The sequence below is a fragment of the Balaenoptera ricei genome, chromosome 5 (assembly GCF_028023285.1).
Source record: "Balaenoptera ricei isolate mBalRic1 chromosome 5, mBalRic1.hap2, whole genome shotgun sequence".
NCBI lineage: Eukaryota > Metazoa > Chordata > Mammalia > Artiodactyla > Balaenopteridae > Balaenoptera > Balaenoptera ricei.
Window position 1 is genome coordinate 15,089,456 of NC_082643.1, and position 19,705 is coordinate 15,109,160.

Sequence of the window (19,705 nt, forward strand, 5' to 3'; positions counted from 1 at the left end):
TTATCCTAGGTGCAAAATGCAGGTCACTACCATAGTAACCACACAAATAGAACAAAAAAGAGTGCTGTTTGCTTTAATTTCATAATGATGAAAGGAAAACTACACAAGGAGATGCTTAGAGGTGACATAGATGATGGTATAAAAATCTGTCTATAAGAGATAGGTTGGAATGGACTTTGCCCACAAAATAATTTATATCTTAAGAAGCAGAATCTAGGGAGTAACTGCATCTTTTTAAACACTTTAAAAAGTTGGCAGTGTTGATTCAAAGTGCTGTTTAAAAACTCACTTTTAAAATAACATTTTTTGGGGAAACTGTAACTGTCAGTTTGAAGGATGGGATTCTTTTCAGCAGAGCTTGTAAAAATATCCATTGCCGTATGTGAGGCAGGTTTAGGGTAGTTTATCATAAATAAATGAGTTTGTCAAATATATACATACACACACACCCTTTTTTGGCCTCAGAGAAGAAATTCCAAGGCCATAGATACAGAAATATTGTGCATTTTTACAATACATGTCACAGATAAGTAGAAATTTGATTAATACACGTATTAAAAGGAGACAGTTTAAGAACAGGGATTAATCATACCTGAGACAAAGATAGTATTGGAGGTTATCACGATTTGTGGACTTGGTTGGACTTGGGGGTCTTAGGAAGTGGTTGAGGGGGACATCACTCAGAAATATCTAACTCATCCTTTGTTCCACTGATGACTTATACAAGGAACATTATCTTCAATTGTGGTCAACTCCACTTGGCTCAAACTATTCCAGTAGCTACTATAGCTTCGTTTCTAATTATAAAAGCAGTATATTTTTGTGATTAGAGTTGTGTTCAGTTCTACTACCCAAAGATAACCTCTGTGAACATGTTGGTGTGTCTTTTTTTCCTCTTTTTTGTATGGCTGTGCATATTATGTACAAAAGATGGATATGTAATATGTTTTCATATAATGTGCATATGTATTAAAATTGGAATCAAACTATGCATATAGTTTTTTTTTTTTAATTATTATTTATTTATTTATTTATTTTTGGCCGTGTTGAGTCTTCATTTCTGTGTGAGGGCTTTCTCCAGTTGCGGCGAGCGGGGGCCACTCTTCATCGCGATGCACGGGCCTCTCACTATCGCGGCCTCTCTTGTTGCGGAGCACAGGCTCCAGACGCGCAGGCTCAGTAGTTGTGGCTCACGGGCTTAGTTGCTCCGCGGCATGTGGGATCTTCCCAGACCAGGGCTCGAACCCGTGTCCCCTGCATTGGCAGGCAGATTCTCAACCACTGCGCCACCAGGGAAGCCCGCATATAGTTTTTGTATAGGTTTTGTACACTGCATTTTTATTTCCTTTAACAGTTCTTCCTTATGTGCCTGCCGTAATCTAGGAATTTTTCTGTCCCATTAAATTTTCCTTGAAAGCATGACATTCAATGACTTCTTACTATTCTATTATATCATAATTTATTGAAATATCTTCTTATTGTTAGACATTTACATTGTTTTAGCTTTTTGCTATTGTAAATAATATTAATTTTTTTTTACCTCTAGAATTATTTTCTATTTGAACATATCTGATTATTTCCTGAAGAAAAATTCCAAGAAATGTAATTATAAATTTTAATAATCCTCAATTTAATGACACTGTGTTTGGGGAGAATTAGGTGAACCTAAGCTTTCATAGAGCCCAGATAATAGGATATTCAGGAGAAAATGGTAAGCCATAGTTACTCTGATTGCCTTTTCAGTAATCCAGCATTCTGATTGGATTTTAAATGGCCTAATCTTTAACATCTCTTTAATGTAGGTGTATCCAGGTTCTAACATAGTGTGGTTGCTCATTATGTAACAGATATTTGTTTTGACAGATAGTGTCATTAGAAACTGAGTCTTTCATTTCTTGTTACTGTTCTCAGAGGTACCTGAGACAGTCTCAACACCCAATTCTCATGCATAGAACAGCTTTTAGAGCCTAGTATCTTACACACATCTGGGTCACTGATGCTGTGAAAACATTCCACTTTACCATGACCCTACTGAATAAAAGAAAAGGAAAAATTTAAGAGAAAAGAAAATTCCTACATAGTGCAGAGGTATTCTATTGTGCTCTATGATAATCAACAAATTTTGCTTTTACTGTTGAATTTTAAACTATGTCTGGTATGTTGTTCTTTTGGATACACCTTGCAGTAGCTATTGGCTATAAGGTGAAAGATAACTGGTAGTTCTCTCTCTCCCTCCCCTCCTTTCCCTCTTTCCCTCTTTCCCTCTGTGCGTTTGTGTTTGTCTCTCATGTCTATTTTTTCAAATACGCAATTTGGTTCACTTCAGTCATTTTTAGCATCCACAAATATTTAGTCAAGTATTTAATCTTCTAGTGAAATGCTTCACAGATTCGTCATATGAAATCATTGGTTTCTCTTTAGTGCTAAGTCATAGCAAATTATCATCGTTTTTTAGGTTGATTTTGTAGAGTGTTAAATGCTATTTAAATTTCACTTTGATATGAAGCCATTTATTTTTCTGCTAATCACTTAAAATAGCAAGAACTAATCAACTGAAGTTTTTCTCCTTTTTATGAATACATCAGTCTACCCCTGACTCACGTGCATGTTTCTGCCTTTAGGTCAGTGGGAACTTTTCCCAGCTATGTTCCCCCCCCCCCCCTTCATTCCTAATTTCTCTCAGGAACAAATGGCAGCATAGTTAAATGTTAGAAACTTGTTGCTGAAGGTGCTAACCTAAACATCAGTGCCAGGATATGACTGAAACTTAATAGACTAATTAATTTGTCTACTGCACCTCTGACCTGGGAATTATGTACAGTGGGCTGTACTTTCAGAACTGAGAGTCTGGGATCCAAAGTAGAGAAAATGCAACTTTTGTGTGCTTTACACATCAACATGCAATTAATATTGGGTTCTTTTAGGAAACAGATTCTGAAAATGGAGCTTTATCCCATCACATGTTTTGGAAGTAAGATACTGCAAGATTCTGTATGCCTTTTTGTTTCAGTTTTCTTTTATATTTTATAGTAGTACTGAACAAAGCCCTTACATTATTTGATCCAAATATCCTTCTGACCTCCAGAGGAGCCAAATTATATAGACTACCACAATTTCTGTATTATCTGTTCCAATGTAGTATGCTCATTAACAACCACAGTCACTCTTAGAAAAAAATAGGAACTTGAAGCTTGAATGACATTTAAAAAAAGTGTTTATGTTATGAATTCCTGACTGTGCTATTTATGCTTCTATCAGTAAGAAGATTAACTTTATTAATTTTATTTCCCCTTATATTCCTTTTCTCCCTTCTTCATTTTAGAGACAGTTTAAATATTCTTCAAGGGCAGTTAACATTTGACTGCCACTGAATTCACTATCAGCCCTGGATAGAAGCCAAAATGAAAAAAAACTGTTTATGTTAGCCTGTCAGTGTCTGGTTATGCATCTCTCTGGGTCTTGTGAACTCATAGAAGTACCAAATAAACCCTTTTCTGTTAGGATTTTATTTACAGCAGAGTTTTAATATTTTGGTAGTTTGTGGATTTGGAAGCACTCATTAGGCCACCAAGTGTCTGTTGAGCACAGGGCAGGCAGTCTTCTAGACACTGCTGATGAAGTGGTGAACAAGACGGGTGCTTCCCAGCTCTGTGGAGGCTTACAGTCCGGTAGCAATAGTCATACACAAAGTAAACACAAAGAGTAATAATGTAACTCAAGACAAGGCTGCTTATTATGTACACAGTGAAACAAGCTGAAAGGGACAGAGGGTGGCTGGAAGATGTGTGAGATGGTGTTTTAGCCAAAGTATTCAGTGAATAGCTCTCAGGGAGGCAGTATTAGAGCTGAGAACTAAAGGATGAGGTGGTAGCCTTTGGGTAGATGCCGTTTTCATTCGGTTACTGGCAGTCACTTTACCGGAAGGAAAATGCAAGATTTCATATACTTTTCAGTGAAGGCATAGTACATAGATATAATAGATGCTCACAGGATATTAGGATGAACAGAATAAAGAGATACTGGCATATGATTTGAGAGGAAAATGCTTTACCTTTCTAAAGTTATGTTGCTTCCAGTGGTGGAGTGAAAGTTTTAGGTTTTGTGTGCATGTTGTTGTTGCAATGTAACGTGAACCTCACATTGCATTTTTTTTCCATTTGTTTACTTATTTAATAGGTTTCAGCGTGGTCAAGAGAGCGAACGTACCTGACGCGGATGTACTGCGCATAATCATCAAGAACGTTGTTTACTTCAGTTATCAGCAGCTTGTTTACCTGGTTGGTATCTAAAGCAAGTCAGATTTGCCATGATAGTTCACCTCATGGTAATTAAATCATTGATTTGAAGGGAAGAACCATAAAATGAATTTGTGTGTCAAGTAATATACAGGCAATTCACCATATGTCTAACCAGGTCACATAAAGGTTAGTTAAGGTGTTAAAGCAGTAATTTGAAATCTGGGGTAGGGGGTAAAGGGGAGGTGCTAGTGAAGGCAAGAAGTCCAGTTGTATAGAGGCCGAACAGAGTGACGTGGACTCTGTTTACTGCCTTGAAGTGAATTTTATTTGTACCCATTTCAAAAGAAAACCTGATGAACAGGTATGTTGGCAGTGTGTCTTCACTTTGACAGGTTGGGGTGGGTGGGGGAGATGGAATTCTGTTATCTCTGCACACTTAGTGTTTGAAAGACATTCCAAGATCAGTAGATGGATAAACTTGGTTTCCAGTTGAGGCTTTAAAATGTTAATCTTGACCTGTTTCTTCTTGTTTATACACTGAGAACTACAGTTTTAAAGATAGAAGAAATATTTATCCACAAAGTAAGAATGGATTTGACTTTTGGTCAAGATTCATGTTAAATGTCCACGTTGCACAGTCTTTCCTTGGCTTGCCTCTCCTCTCACTCAGTTTGTTTTCATGCACACCTATACTTTCAGTGATCATGATTCCATTTCTTGCACCCCTTATCTCAAATCCTCATCATTTCTCAGTTATACTTTAACATAGCTTCCTAACATCTGTCTACTTTTCCCCTTTCCAAACTGTCTACCATTTCAGGAGCAGCAGAGATATCTGATCCTACCACGCTCTCATCCATGACCTTTAATGCTTCCAGGATTACATCCTGTAGCATACAGGGCCCTTCGGCTTCATCAGATGCTTACCTGCCCTTCGGTCCTGGTCACTGCCCTTTCCCTCCCTACTTTATAGCCTATCGATTTGTAATGGTTCCTCAGTTTATCTGCTGGCTCATTCATTCACGATTCTGTCCTTTGGCACAGTGCTGTTTCCTCTTTCTGGAATGTCATGCCTACCTCTTCTCTTGTTTGCCTGGTGAAGTTTTATTTATCCTTCATGATTCTATTTAAAGGAAATATTTTTTCGTCTGTGATACTTTCCTTGGCAGAGTTCGGTACTTTCCCTCTGTCTTCTCATAACGCCTTGACTACATCTCTGATTTGATTCTCAATGTAAATGTTTTCATGGCTCCCTCACAGTACTCAGTAAACCCTTTGGGGACAGACACCGCCTTCTGTTTTCCTCTTCATCCCCAGCCTTCAACACACTAGCTAGCAGGGATTCAGCTGTCATGCACTGAATGAATAAATTGATAACTGCTTTGTGTTTTAGCACCATGCTATTTATAGTGGAGGAAAAATTATAAGAATATGATTTAGTTCCTGTTTTCAATCAGGTTGTGATTTTATTTGGTGGACAAGACTTAAACACATGATATAATTGGGAACACAAGATAAAGCATAGTATACAAAGGAATTATGTGTATTTTAAAAGTTCAACATATACATACACATACACACATAATACACATGGTGGTTTGGAGGAAGGGCAAAGATCAAGTTTAGGTTATGAGATCAGCTTCTTGGGCTAGATAAAAGTTTCATGGGATAGTGAGGGAGCTGAGGGTGATTCGTGGTCTGAGGCATGAGCAAAGTGTTGGTTATTGGATTGATGAGTCCTTCTCCTGTGCATGTTTTGTCTAGCTTATTTTTAGTAAGTCTTAGATAGTTTATATAGGTTTACTGTAAAGGCAAATGTTGAATATTTTTATTTTGTAAAGGGCCAAAAATCAAATAGGGGAAATTAGAACAATGAATGAAAGTTGAGGTGGATACTAGGTATGTATTGGAAAGAGATTAATCCATATGAAACAGAATCTGGACTGAATAAAGTTCTACAGGCAGATGCCCAAGTAGGAAATGGAATGATTGACAGCATCATCTTATAATGGCAGTGAAGTAAGACCTCTCTTTGGCTTGGTTCTAAAGAATAGTTGTGAACAGTATTAACTGGGGTCAAAGATGTTATGTCTAGAACACTCTTTACCCTCATGGGGAAAATGAAAAGAAAACCAGAGGTAAAGAACAAAAACAAGCCAAATTCATTAGTTTTCAGGTAAACAGTGAGAAAGGGTTTAAACTGAGTTGGGGCACGACTGTTTGATGGGAGAGGAACCATCTTCCTGGGGAGTCAAAAAAAGAGAATACCAGTGGGAAGGTGCTGCAAAAGGTTCACAAATTGAGCAAATAATTATGTAGGGCTCTAAAGGCTGAAATCTATAACCACAATGTTTAACTATACATTTCTCACTTGTATATTAGTTCCCTGAGTACATTGAAGATAATGCTGCCTCAGTCTAGGATATGTGAGGCAGAAAGAAAGGGAACTCTAAGCCATGTTGTTTCCCTTGGGTCCTGAGGTCCCTAGCTGGTCATCTCCTCTGCACGTTCCATAGTCTTCCTATGTGCATTTTGTATATGATGTTCAGAGTTTTTAGTTGTCTTTGTCTAGTGGGAGAAACAGGAAGAAATACTTATATCCATCTCAGTCCAGAATCACTTATATTTTTTAAAGTTCCTGTTTGGTCCTTGCAATTTAGGATTAGAGCGTGCTGAATTGATAGCTTTTCAACATAGGGAGGTAGTAGTGGCTTCAAGATGCTGCGTGTTTCTAGGCACCAAAAGACAAACAAACTATGATAATAGCTACATTTACCATATGCCAAACCCTCTTTAAAAGCACATTATAATTTCCACAATACCCTGTTTCTACCTCAACCCTATGTGGAAGGGAAGCTAGGGCAAAGAGAGGTTTTTAAGCTTTGCCCAAGACCCCAGACCATCTGATAACATAAACTCAACTTTTAGTCACTGTGTCCCCTTTACTGTTTGACGAATACATTTTTTTAGGACTCTGACATCCTAAATTGGGAATCACCAACTTTCAGCAAAGAATTAAGGAAATTGGTGATGGAACCAGAAGCTTAAAGTGATAGATTGAGAATTCTGTATGTGAGCCAAAAAGAACTACAACTACAGATTTAAGTTTTTCCCACACTTCTCCTTCGCGGTAGAATAATTTTTAGTTTTTATAATTAGGGAGTAACCAACACTATGAGTTAAAACCAGGGTAATAACTAAACTCTTCAACATAGAAGTAATAGTTCTTGACAATATGGTGGTCTGTGATGTTATTAGGTTGTCATGAAAACTTAAACTACAATTTGAAAGTGGGCCTGAGGGCCCATTGTACTTGCACATTGGGAAATTTTCCTAGACTAATGTAGTATGAGTTTCTTGACTTTGTCAAGTTTGTTAAATTCATAAGCTTTGTCAATTAAAGTCAGGTCCAAAGCAAACTGATAACTAACATTTGATATCTAGCCATAGCTTTCTTATTTTCTCTTAGTTTCTTGCTGGAAACAATCGGTAGAGGTGGCATATTACTAACACAATTTGGTAACATGTAGCAAAAAATCTCATTTGTTATTTTCCAGTTTTTAGGGTTAGTGGTTATATTTTCAGATTTTCACAGTTTGATGTAACTGTTTTCAGATATTACCTAGGAAAATGTCTTGTTTTGGTGTGACACATTTGAAGGCCAAAGCCATTTTAGGATACTTTTGCCACAACTGAGGGAATCCAGCCGTCCCGTAAGTACCTGGTGAATTTCAACAGAATTCTGGTTAGTCCGTGTGGTCAGTGCTTCAACTTGAATTGTTTGTTTTGAATCAGATACTATTACAAATTAATCTAATACTACCCTCCCCCCCCCTTTTTTTTTTGTCTAGAAACTTAAGCCAGCAATACTAATGCATGGGGGGGTTATTATGATGATGATGTAAAAATCAAACATTTATGAAATAACAAAGCAAGAATTGTTCAAGACACAGTAAGACACTGGGTCTGGTTAATTTTTCCACCTGACTTCTTATAAATTCAGGCTTCTGCAACATTGCTTACGATATTTTCAACATGTCGTAGTTCCTGATGATAAAAATTTCTGTAGTTTTGCCAGAGCTTTAAGTTTTTAAAGATTTTTTTTTTTGCCTTTATCACAAGTGTTGAACATGTGAAGAAATAGTGTTTACTGAGTTGTACGATACGTATAGGCTGAATTACTATGAGGCTGCTGGATTGCTAGTCAACTTAGATTATTACTCATTTCAGCGTTTCTTTACCATATCGTTAGCTGTGCACTAAGGCCACTGTAATTGCACCAGACTCGTTCCTCTCCTTTATGCTGAATTGAATGTGTTACCAAGTCCTGTTACTTCATCCTCTTTTCGTCTCCAGAGTTTACCCTTAAAGTGCATTCTCATTTTCCTAATCCTCTCCAAGGCATTCATCCTTGAATGACTGGATTTTGGCACAGATTTTTAACTGATTTCTCTGCTTCTGTTTTTTTCCAACTCCCTGCAGAAAAGCTGATCTGAGTTGTAAGGTACATGGTAGTAGGTACATTATAAGGATGCAGTAAATGCTTATTGATTGGTTAGAATGTTGGAACTTTAATGACTTGAAGCCATATTTTATTTTATTTATTTTTTTGGTTTGGTGAAAAATCTTATGAAATTCAACTAGGTTCTTTCTTTACACGCTTTCTACATTTTAGTTGTGAAATGTGCACTCTGGCTGTCCTATAGGTGATGAAAGAAAAAAAAAGTGCTGGTTATTAACTTTGAGTGAGTAAACATTTAGTAGTTCAAAATAGTAAAGTTGAAAGTAATATTTTCTTTATAGAGGTTTTCCATTTTTATCTGTAAAATATATGTAGACATTTAAAAAGATTAAAAATTATGGTGAAAGTTAGCAGGTGGTGTGGGCCACATAAACAAGCAAAAGAAAGAAAAATTAGCATTTTATAGGACTTTCTCACATCCGTGAGATTGTTGAATTGATAACGATTCGTTTTGGGGAGCTTATTTTCAGTGCATGGCTTTCTGTGCTCAAGAAGAAAAATAAAAGGTTAATCTAATTCTAGTTTGTTGCTTTTTCATCAGAGTCTTTGAGTAAATTTTAAATTGTCTGATAAGTGTGCAGTGAGAGCTGTGTGAACAGTCCTTTGCTTCTGTTGTTTTGTGTTTCACACATCACTCATCCATGCCCAACAGGTGTTCTGCCAGCTGTGCCCAAAACGTTTCACATGATTTAGAATCTGTTTCCACGCTTACCTTGCTCAGGGGCTATTTGCTGTAAAAGGAGTTCTCTGATTACATAGTTCTTTGGCACAGGTGAAGGGCTAGAAGACAGAAAAGCGAGTCGGATTTGAGTTCGACCTGCCTGTCGTTGTTGCTTCAGAAAGAGGAGGAAGCGGGAGATGAGCATTGGTTTTGTGTAGCCCTGGTGCTGGTCAATTGATTTTTCTTTTCACCTTCTGTACTTTGGCATGTATATTATATTGTGGCAAGGAAGAACTTAAATGCAGTCAGAGTAACTTTATTTTCACAGCTGCGTGAAGATGCAGTGAAGGAGTTTGAATTCTCAGAAATTTTAGAGCTCTGTGGCCTATTAAAATAGAGGAAAAGAATCTCTACATTTCACCACTTTGATGAAGAAGTAAAAAATATGTAAGGTATTTTCTATCTGTGAAGTTAACTGATGAGTGATCATAACTGACTGGGAACATGTAGGAAATTTTGTGGATATATCGTACTCCTGTCAAGATAGTAAACAAATTTTAGAACTTCTGAATATTTACGTTTCATGCTGCTGAGATTAAACTATTCTTGGTTTACTTGTGATTAATCAACCAAAGAAACAAATCTCAATAGGCAGTAAATTAAACAGAGCCATTTTCATGCTCATAAGTAGGGTTTGCCTTCAGCCATAAATAATCATGGTTGAAACATTTCATTTTCAAACTGTAGTTATATGTAACAGATACTATTTTTAAATGTCATCTTATAGCTAATATCACATTAAACTGTTGCTGCCACTTTATGGCATACCATTATTGGACTGAATTCTAGCCTCAGGGTATAACACCAAATATAAGCAGGTGTTAAGAATTTTTACCTTAGAGTTGCAAGCATACGATAGAGTATGTCCATGCAGATAAAATGGTCATATGTGTAACACTGAGAATATGTTTGCATTTTGTGAACAAAATAAAACTGATTAGGAGCTAGGGATTATCTAATACTTTCTCCGCATATTGTACTGTATTGTAGAACAGCTGTGATCTAAAGCACTGCAGTATCCTCAATCAGCAAACCTTCCACTCTTAAATTTTTACTTTTCCCTATTACTAGAAAATTAAAACAGCTAGACCTCTTCATTCCAAAGAATATCTCAGTATAATGCAGTAGTCTCGTATGGCGGTGAAAAGAGCTGGCCCCGGAGTCAGTTGTCCTGAATGTGAATTCTCACTCTTCCATTCACTACTTGTCTTTACCTGTAAATGAGGATAATAATAATAGTACCTAACACATAGGTTTGTTTGAATGTTAAATGAATTAATATGTGTTGAGTGCACAGGACAGTGCCCTGCCTAAGCAAGTCTGGCTGAGCTGTCATCATTCAGAGGCTCGGTCCTCCCATCCATACCTGATGACTGTAGGTTGAGAAATACTACTGTGGGAAAGTGGAACTTCATATATTGTCATTTCCTATGGTTTTCATTTTTAAAGTGAAGGAAATTGAAATTGAGTGCTGTTAAATGAATTGTTTAAGATTAAACAAGTAATTAGTGGCAGATTTGGAACTGGAATTTAGGCCTTTTTCTCAATGTTCGGCATCTGCTCTGTTTTTTCTCTCAAGAGCATTGAAATAATTTTAATAGTTGTCTTGTACTTTTGATGCTCAAAATTTCTCTTTTCTTTAATTTGTAATTTCATGAAAATAGTTAAAATGTTGCAAATGTATACAGTAGAAACTATTTAATATTCATATATCTCTAAAATCCCTTTAAAAATTCTCACTTGGAAAATGGTTTGTATGTCTTGTTATACAAGAATACTAAAATAAGGAAACCAGACTTCTCTTCTACATCTTCTCTTCTATCTGCCAGGGTCTGAAGCTACTTAACATTCTGTGCCATAACAAGTGATAGCAGTTTTTAAATTCATAGGTTAGCTCTTAAAATTAATAATGTATTCTTGCTTTGCATTTCTCTGGAGGCCAGGATTCAATTTATCACACTTCCTGTGTAGATAGGTATCATAGCTAAAGAGAAATTGTTTTGTTTGTTTAGATGACCTTGTATACTTTCCTTCAAGAGCCTGATGATTTATATTGGAATTTTTGCAAAGCTTTGTGTTCACTGTAGGGTATCAGACAGTTAGATGGTGATGGGCGTGCTTTTTGGGTTGTTCCAGTGGTCAGTGAAGCTTCCTGAAGGCAGGACTATGAATAGGTCCTAATTACCTGCCCTCAGTGATTTTTCTTTTTGTATTGAACTTTTTGCCTTATTGTGACGCTACCACAGTGTTTATAGTGCAACCTGTATACCTGCATTGGCTGGAGAGGTTGAATGGCTTGGCTGTCTGGGACATGTAATAGATTCCAGCCTTTTTCCGTGACATCATTATTATAACAGACTTCTTTGAGAATATGAACAGCAGCTGTGCACTTTTTGTGAGTTTTACATTATGAACCATAACAACCTTTTCAGCTCTATACAAGTGATAGGGCAGCTTGGTGCTTAACAAATGAAGCCAGGCTCTGAGCTGTGAAACTGTTAACAGATCTAGTAATGACATGGGCCCCATGTATGGAACATTTCATAATACAACTGGGGAAAACAGGGGTGACCGTCACTTAGCACATTGGCTAAAAGGTTTTTCTTTGCCTCTTGTTCAGTATAACTTCACAGAATCAATGAGAAATTGACTTGCAGTTTGTGTCAGTAGATGTAGCATATCTTCAGTTGAATTTTATTTTGAAAATATCAAGTTTTCCAGCATTTGAGTGTTCCATTTCCAGCCTTTAAATAGAAAAAAAGCAAGTATTATTTTCCTCGAAGGTAAAAACAAAAAAACAAAAAAACAAAAAAAAAACCCTTACTTTTACCTTAAAGGTAAGAATCTAACGTGATGATGTGAAAAAAATATCTTGATTAAAACATCTATGGATTATGTTTGTGTAGGAAAATAAATATATCTATTTCTAATCTGTGTAATAGTAAAGCAGAAATAAATCATTTTAGCAGGGAAATTTATATAACGGTTACAGGCCTATCTTTAAAATTCTTTACATATTGTATCTTATCAGACTTTTTCTTTATGAATAATAATTTATTACTGTGATTTGCAGTGACAAACTATATGCCTTCCATGTGTCTGTTTTTTGTAGTAAAAAAAGGTAATAACTTGGAAATAATGTCTTTTCCTGGGATATGTAAAATTCTGCAGAGTGTTTTAAACAAAGAACAAAATTCCTGAGATAGGAAAATTTTTAGTAGAATATCCTTTATGATTCCCTATTTCATTATAAATTTATACTATGAGAATAACAATGATCTCACAAATAATCATGTACAATCCTTGCTAAAAGAAGTGAGTACTTACTAGGCATATACCCAGAGGAAACCATAATTCAAAAAGACGCATACACCCCAATGTTCATTGCAGCTCTATTTACAATAGCCAGGTCATGGAAGCAACCTAAATGCCCATCGACAGATGAATGAGTAAAGAAGATGTGGTACATATATACAATGGAATATTACTCAGCCATAAAAAGGAACGAAATTGGGTCATTTGTAGAGACGTGGATGGATCTAAAAGAGAAAAATATCGTATATTAACGCATATATGTGGAACCTAGAAAAATGGTACGGACAAACTGGTTGCAGGGCAGAAAGAGACACAGATGTAGAGAACAAACATATGGACACCAAGGGGGGAAAGTGGTGGGGTGGTGGTGGTGGTGGGATGAATTGGGAGATTGGGATTGACATGCATACACTAATATGTATAAAATGGATAACTAATAAGAACCTGCCATATAAAAAATATAAAATAAAATTCAAAAATTCAAAAAAAAAGAAAAGCCACTGATAGAGACCAATGAATATATCTATAAGTAAGAATTACCTGTTTTAATATAACAAAAATTGTATCTATTACCTGCTCATAGTTTAAACGTTGAATTTCTGAAATTTCTTTTGGCTTTGTATCAAGCATGTAATCTCCTGTAAAAAGAAATTGTAAAGTTGCCTTTTAAAAATACTACTTTTTTTCTAATTACAAAGGTAATACATTTTAATTATACATTGTAGCAATAGGTAACATAAAACATTGATTGCCCCCCTCATTCAGAGAAAATCCATGTTAACTGTTAGCTAACGTCTCACATAGTTTTTTTCAGTGTACATCCTATGTTTTGAACTTTCTTTTTCTTCCTCTTTATATTTGAGCATCTTTCCACATCAGTACAATAAAGTTCTAAAAGGTTAAAAAAAAAAAAAGAAAAAGCTACCACTTCAAAAGATAAGTGAAGAGCATGAAAACGCAATTTCAAAAAGAATACGCATGTATATAATAAATATTGGGAAAAAAAGAAAAGGAAAAAAAAGAAGTGAGTACTGCCATGCCATATTGGCCAGTATATTTGAGTTATCTCTTACGAATCTTTCAGCAACAAACTCTAATTTTTTAGATTGTCGTCGTCACTACTTTTTTTGAATGGGAATTGATTACTTCTTGTTTAGCATTGAAAGAATATGAAATATTTTTCTTTTTCAGATTCCAAGTGAAAATGAAAGGAAAATTGTGGCTTTTAAAAATGTCAATCTTGAATTTGTCAGGGAATAGTAATTCTAAACTTCTATCAGTTTTGCCATTTTGTTCATATAACACTTGGCTTGATGTGAGCGTCCATTTTTATGAGTGAGTCATCTAATACATGGAGGAAAGATTGCTCTGGGGAAAGCTCTTATAATATGGCTTCTTACAGAAGGCACTGGGGCAAATTTGAAATAAGCTACATATAACTGATTTTTCAGTGCCAAAAATTGAATTTATAGTACATATATTTAAGAATAGGCTAAAATTATGAATTATGAGTGAACTATGAATTTACAGTGTTTAGCTTCAATCACTAAATTTTCCAGTCAAGCAAAAAAGTCAACATTAAATCAGTATGCTGTTTCCTTTCAAATGCTATATTTTGAGATTAGAACTCATAGTTTATATCATAATATTCAAAAGTGCAAATTCAGGGGAAAGACCTGACTTTAGTAGACAAAATATGACATCACAATCTGTGTATTCTTGTGATTAAATTTCGATCGATTACTGTCGCTCAAAGATAGGAGATTTAATGGTAGGTCTATTGAATAAGTCTGGGAAGAAAGTTTAAACATAGCATTTCCTGAACTCCCATAACAAGTATTATTTTTTAATTTAGGAAAATTTTACCTGTAACTACTAGATGAGCTTAACACTACTTACATTCTTATCTAGAAGTGAAGGTAGCTTTAACAAACTGGATAAAGTGAAATATTTGCTGGCCTAAGATTGTTTAGGAGTATTGGTATGGAGTAAGCCCGTTTTGAAAACTAGTCACAATTCTTCCCAGATACCTTCTTCTTTGAACTTATTAGTGGCTGTCTCTCATGTGAATTAATCTTTGTTGTATTAGACTGTAAGTTCCTGGAGGGTTGGATACTTTCTTTCCCTGTATCTCTCTGTGATTGGGGGTGGAGTAGGTATTTAATACACTTGTGTCAGCCAAAGTAATCGTCTTGCTCCTAAGCAGGATTTTGGAGTCAGATCACATACCTTTGTGTGACAGGATCAGCCAGACAAGTAGCCAAGGGTGGTGTAGTAGATTCAGTTTTCTGGCCTGTCTGGGCTCCTTTAGCACCATTCCCTCTTACAGTTTCATTCTATACCTGGAAAAGAGGCCTCGCCCAACGCTTCATCCCCTCTGGCTATTCATGGCCTTCGTCCTGACCACACTTGTCCCAACACACTTCTCTTAGTTCCCACAAATTCAGATCATACTACTGTACCTGTTGCTGCCATTTATGGACTTCCATTAGGTGTGAAGTCCCTTACATATGCAAATTTATTTAATTCTCACACTCCTGTGAGACAGTCATTTTATATGCAGGAACAAGTACCTTGTCCAGTGACTCACACCAGACAGGGTAGAGACCAGAGACCTCCCTCCCTCCCTCCCTCCCACTCTTTCTCTCTCTTTTTCTCTTTCTTTTCTTTCTCTCTTTCTTTCTCTATCTCTTCCTCTCTTTCTTTCTTTCTTCTTCAGGTGTCTAGGATTCAGCCCAGATTTGCTAAATCACAGTCTCTGCCTGGGCTTGTGCAGAGATGGGGAGATGACACGGAGTGGGAGGTGGTGAAGCGTGCCTCGCTAAGGAGTGTGGCCATTGCTCTGCAGCCGGTTGGCAGGCTAGGCAAGTTTTAAAGCAGTTTATTAGTGTCTCTGACAACAGTGAATGAAGGTAGGCAAAAGGTGTGCCATCAAACAGGTAATTAAACATGTCTCTATTTTGTGAAATGTATAACTTAGGGTAAACGTATTTGTCAAGGAATTGTATTCTGAAAAGGATAAAAGGTGAAGTCAGTTAAGAGACTAGCCTTTCTTTGCAAGGGTGGGTTTGTATTTCTAATTTGTCTCCAAATGAAAATTCATTCATTCTTTTCATTCATTCAGGAATGTTAATTGTGTTAATTGTGTGCCAGACACAAATTATGTTACTCCCTCACAGAAGACAATTTGGTCTTACTGAGCTTATATGTGGAATAATGGAAATGGGTGATTTTGAATCTGGTGAGGAAAGACCTTTTAATTGATAGAAAAGAACTATGCTAGTTATCTCTGCCTCTCATTTATATTTTCCTCATATCTTAGCATTTAAAGGGAACTATAATTTTTAAAAAAATCACAATTAACCTTTTAAAAGAAAAATACTTGGTTTCATTATCAAGTACAGAGGAATGTGCCACAGACTGCTTAATGCCACTTTTGCAGGTTTTTTGTTGTTTTTTTTTTTGGCCAGTCTCCAGTTTCTGCTGAGTATTTGGAAATGGTTGTGTTTTTCTTTTTTTTCCAGAAATCTTATTGTGGGGGGAAAAAACAGTCTCATTTAGACTTTGGTTTTAGTATTTGCCATTATATTTCTTTGGTCATTGCCATTAAAATATTAGTTCGGATTCCCTTTATAGAATGTATTTTTTACAGTAAGGTAGAGGCATCTTAAGCTAGTTCAGCTTTTACTAGCAGGTGATAGAAAAGAGTACCTGACATAGGCTTTCAGTTAATTTCCTTTTATAAGAGCCAGAGATCACAAAGGTGAACCTACTCAGATTTATGAAATTTTTACTGAACTGACCGATACTTGGAGGTTTGAGACATGATGGTTTAGTGGGGAAAAAGAGTTTTGGATTTGTAATCATGCCTCTAAGAGGCTTACAGATTGCTAGATCTTCACCCTCACAAGTTCCTTACCATAAATTTCTTAACCAAGACTCAATTTTCTCATCTGCAAAATGGATGTGTTAATTCCTATGTGATGGAATTGCTGAGAATAAAATGACTTCTGAAAAATAAGTATCAGACTTAATATTAAGTCTTAATAAATGTTGTTTTTCTCAAATAAAGTTTTCCAGCCTCTAAATAGAAGCATGAGTAAGCACATCACATGTGCAGATCATGAAGACAAAAAGTTCTTGTATGTTTTGTTTTGTTTGTTTATTTATATTGACTTTATTATTTATTTATTTATTTATTTTTAAATATTTATTTATTTATTTTTGGCTATGTTGGGTCTTCGTTTCTGTGCGAGGGCTTTCTCTAGTTGCGGCGAGCGGGGCCACTCTTCATCGCGGTGCGCGGGCCTCTCACTATTGCGGCCTCTCTTGTTGCGGAGCACAGGCTCCAGACGCGCAGGCTCAGTAGTTGTGGCTCACGGGCCTAGTTGCTCCGCGGCATGTGGGATCTTCCCAGACCGGGGCTCGAACCCGTGTCCCCTGCATTAGCAGGCAGATTCTCAACCACTGCGCCACCAGGGAAGCCCAAGACTTTATTTTTTAAGAGCAGTTTTAGGGTCACAACCATACTGAGGGGAGGGTATAGAGATTTCCCATATACTCCCTGCCTCCACACATGCATAACATTCCTCATTATATCAACATCCGCCTCCAGAATGGTGCATTTGTTACAACTGGTGAACCTACATTGACGTAGTGTAATCACTCAAAGTTTGTAGTTTACATAACAGTTTACTCTCCGTGGTGGTGTACATTCTGTGGGTATGGACAAATGTATGACATGCATGTACCCATCACTATGGTATTTTCACTACCCTAAAAATCCTATGTACTCTGCCTATTCACCCCTTCCCCTGATAACCACTAATCTTTTTACTGACTCCACAGTTTTGCTTTTTGTAGGGTATCGTATACTTGGAATCATACAGTATGTAACCTTTCTTGAATTGGCTTCTTTCACTTAATAATATGCATTTAAGTTCCCTCCATGTCTTTTCATGACTTGAGAACTCATTTCTTTTTAGCACTGAATAGTATTCTGTTTGGATATACTACAGTTTATCCATCTACCTACTATCGAAGGACATCTTGATGGCTTAACGTAATGTTTTATATTCTTATTTGAGTCTTTTTTTCCTAGTCATTTGAGAGGGATTTAAATAGTACAAATTTACATGTAATAAATATAATCAGTTGTATCTTAACTTTGTAATTCATCGTTCTTACATTTTTCTTAATGCTATTCAGGGAATTTACAGTATTGCAAATGCAAAATCAAAAACGAAATCACTGTGTAACACAAACTCCAGCTGATCTTGAAAACTAGACTGCATTCTCATCCCACCTTTTATTCAGTATTCCTTGCTTCTCCATTATAATGGGCTGTAACATTTTGCATTTGTAAGAGTTTTCCTATTTCCAGAATATTTTTATGTCCATTAATGAATTCTGTCCTTTGACAGCTCTGTTTTTAAGCACTTCTCCGTGTTGTTTAGACCCTATCCATTGCTGTCATCTTTCCGATGCTGAGCCTTCAGTCCTTCTCTTTGCTGCTTCTTGAATTTTTTTTTCCCTCTGGAGAAGAGATTCCTTTGTAATATACTGCTGGTATAGTTACACAGTTCATCCTTATAATAGGATATGGGTAGGTTCAGCTCTTTGGGACAGTGCTGTATACACTGTGCTTTTCAGGAACATTCAGTGGCTTTTTTCTCCCACCCAGAGCATAGAGATGAGATGGGAAATGAGCTAAGTGCCTTTATCCTTTTTCTATATTCTTTCTCTTATTAAACCAAACTGGTTTACTCCTTGGGTCCCAGAACAAATCTTGCTCAATACCCTTTCTCGGCTTTGCGGATTCCATGTTTGAGTGAAGAGTGAGACTGACTCTATTTCAGATTTTGATTGTATAAACTGTGCAACTTCGGCTAAATCATTAAACTTTCTACCTGTACGATGCAGATCATTATGGCTGCCACACGTGGCTGCTCAGACTGTTTACTGCACAACTCTGGGGACGCTGTTCACATAGATTACAATGTTTGGAATGCCCGACCTCCTCTGCAGGATTGTGATGAGAATTACACGAGCTCATAAAGAGAGTAGTTTTACATAATGATAAAGAGTATGGACTTGAGAGCCCGAATTCCTGGGATTATAACTGAGCCATTCCACTTATTAGCTGCATGGTCTTGTGAAAATCATTTAACCTTTACTGTACCTCACTTCCCATATTTTTAAGATGGAAACAACAGTGCCTATCTCATAGGGATATTTTGAACATCAAATGTGTTAATATTCATAAAGCACTTAGAACTTAGTTCCTGGCATATACTGAACACCTAGTATATGTTAGCTAGTTTTCTTACAGTAGGAAAATTATTTACTGTGGTGTTGATGCTGTTTAACTGGTAGTTCGTTATATAAGGTTTATTCTTCACCTTTTTGGTCCTTCTGCATTAGGTCTTCTCTAACCCTTCTACTTCGATTATCTTTTCTTCTTTAGAATTTTACACAGCAGGAATTATATAGTAGGCATGAGATTTAGCTTGGAACTTAATGCTGCTTTATAGTATGCATATTTCTCTTTCTAGAGGACCAGGACCGTCATCTGTACCTTTAAGGTTTTCTCAGCTTTTATCACCTTCTGCCTCAACTATGACTGGTGTTGGTGGAAAGTGATCCAGTGTTGCCCTGTGCACTGTAGGGAGTTGCTCTCCTAAGAGTCTGAGGATTGAGAACCAGAAAAGACAGCAGAAGTGGTATACCTATGGTCTCTTCTTTTTAAAGGCTTTTACAATCCATTTGATTATTTAAGATTAACATGCTCAACAGTGAACCATTGAAAATGTAATTAAATTCTATGGTATATGGTCAGACTAACAGAAAGCAGTAGGAGTTTAGAAGAAAGCAGTGTCTGTAAGAGCTGGGTTAATGAGAAGAGGCTTC

General features: G+C 36.5%; 1 protein-coding gene across 8 annotated transcripts in view; it reads left to right on the forward strand.

Annotated features, from left to right (window-relative positions):
• BMPR1B (bone morphogenetic protein receptor type 1B) overlaps positions 1–19,705 on the forward strand; it is a 458,884-nt gene that overhangs the window by 237,644 nt on the left and 201,535 nt on the right. For 6 of the 8 annotated variants that reach the window (XM_059922439.1, XM_059922437.1, XM_059922436.1 and 3 more), the window contains exon 2: positions 4,177–4,277. The exons of 1 other annotated variant lie outside the window; for it this stretch is intronic. The gene's annotated coding sequence lies outside the window, so the exon portion shown is untranslated. Of the gene's footprint in view, positions 1–4,176; positions 4,278–7,884; positions 7,952–19,705 lie in introns of those variants that run through there. One more of the 8 variants, XM_059922444.1, reaches the window with a different exon arrangement.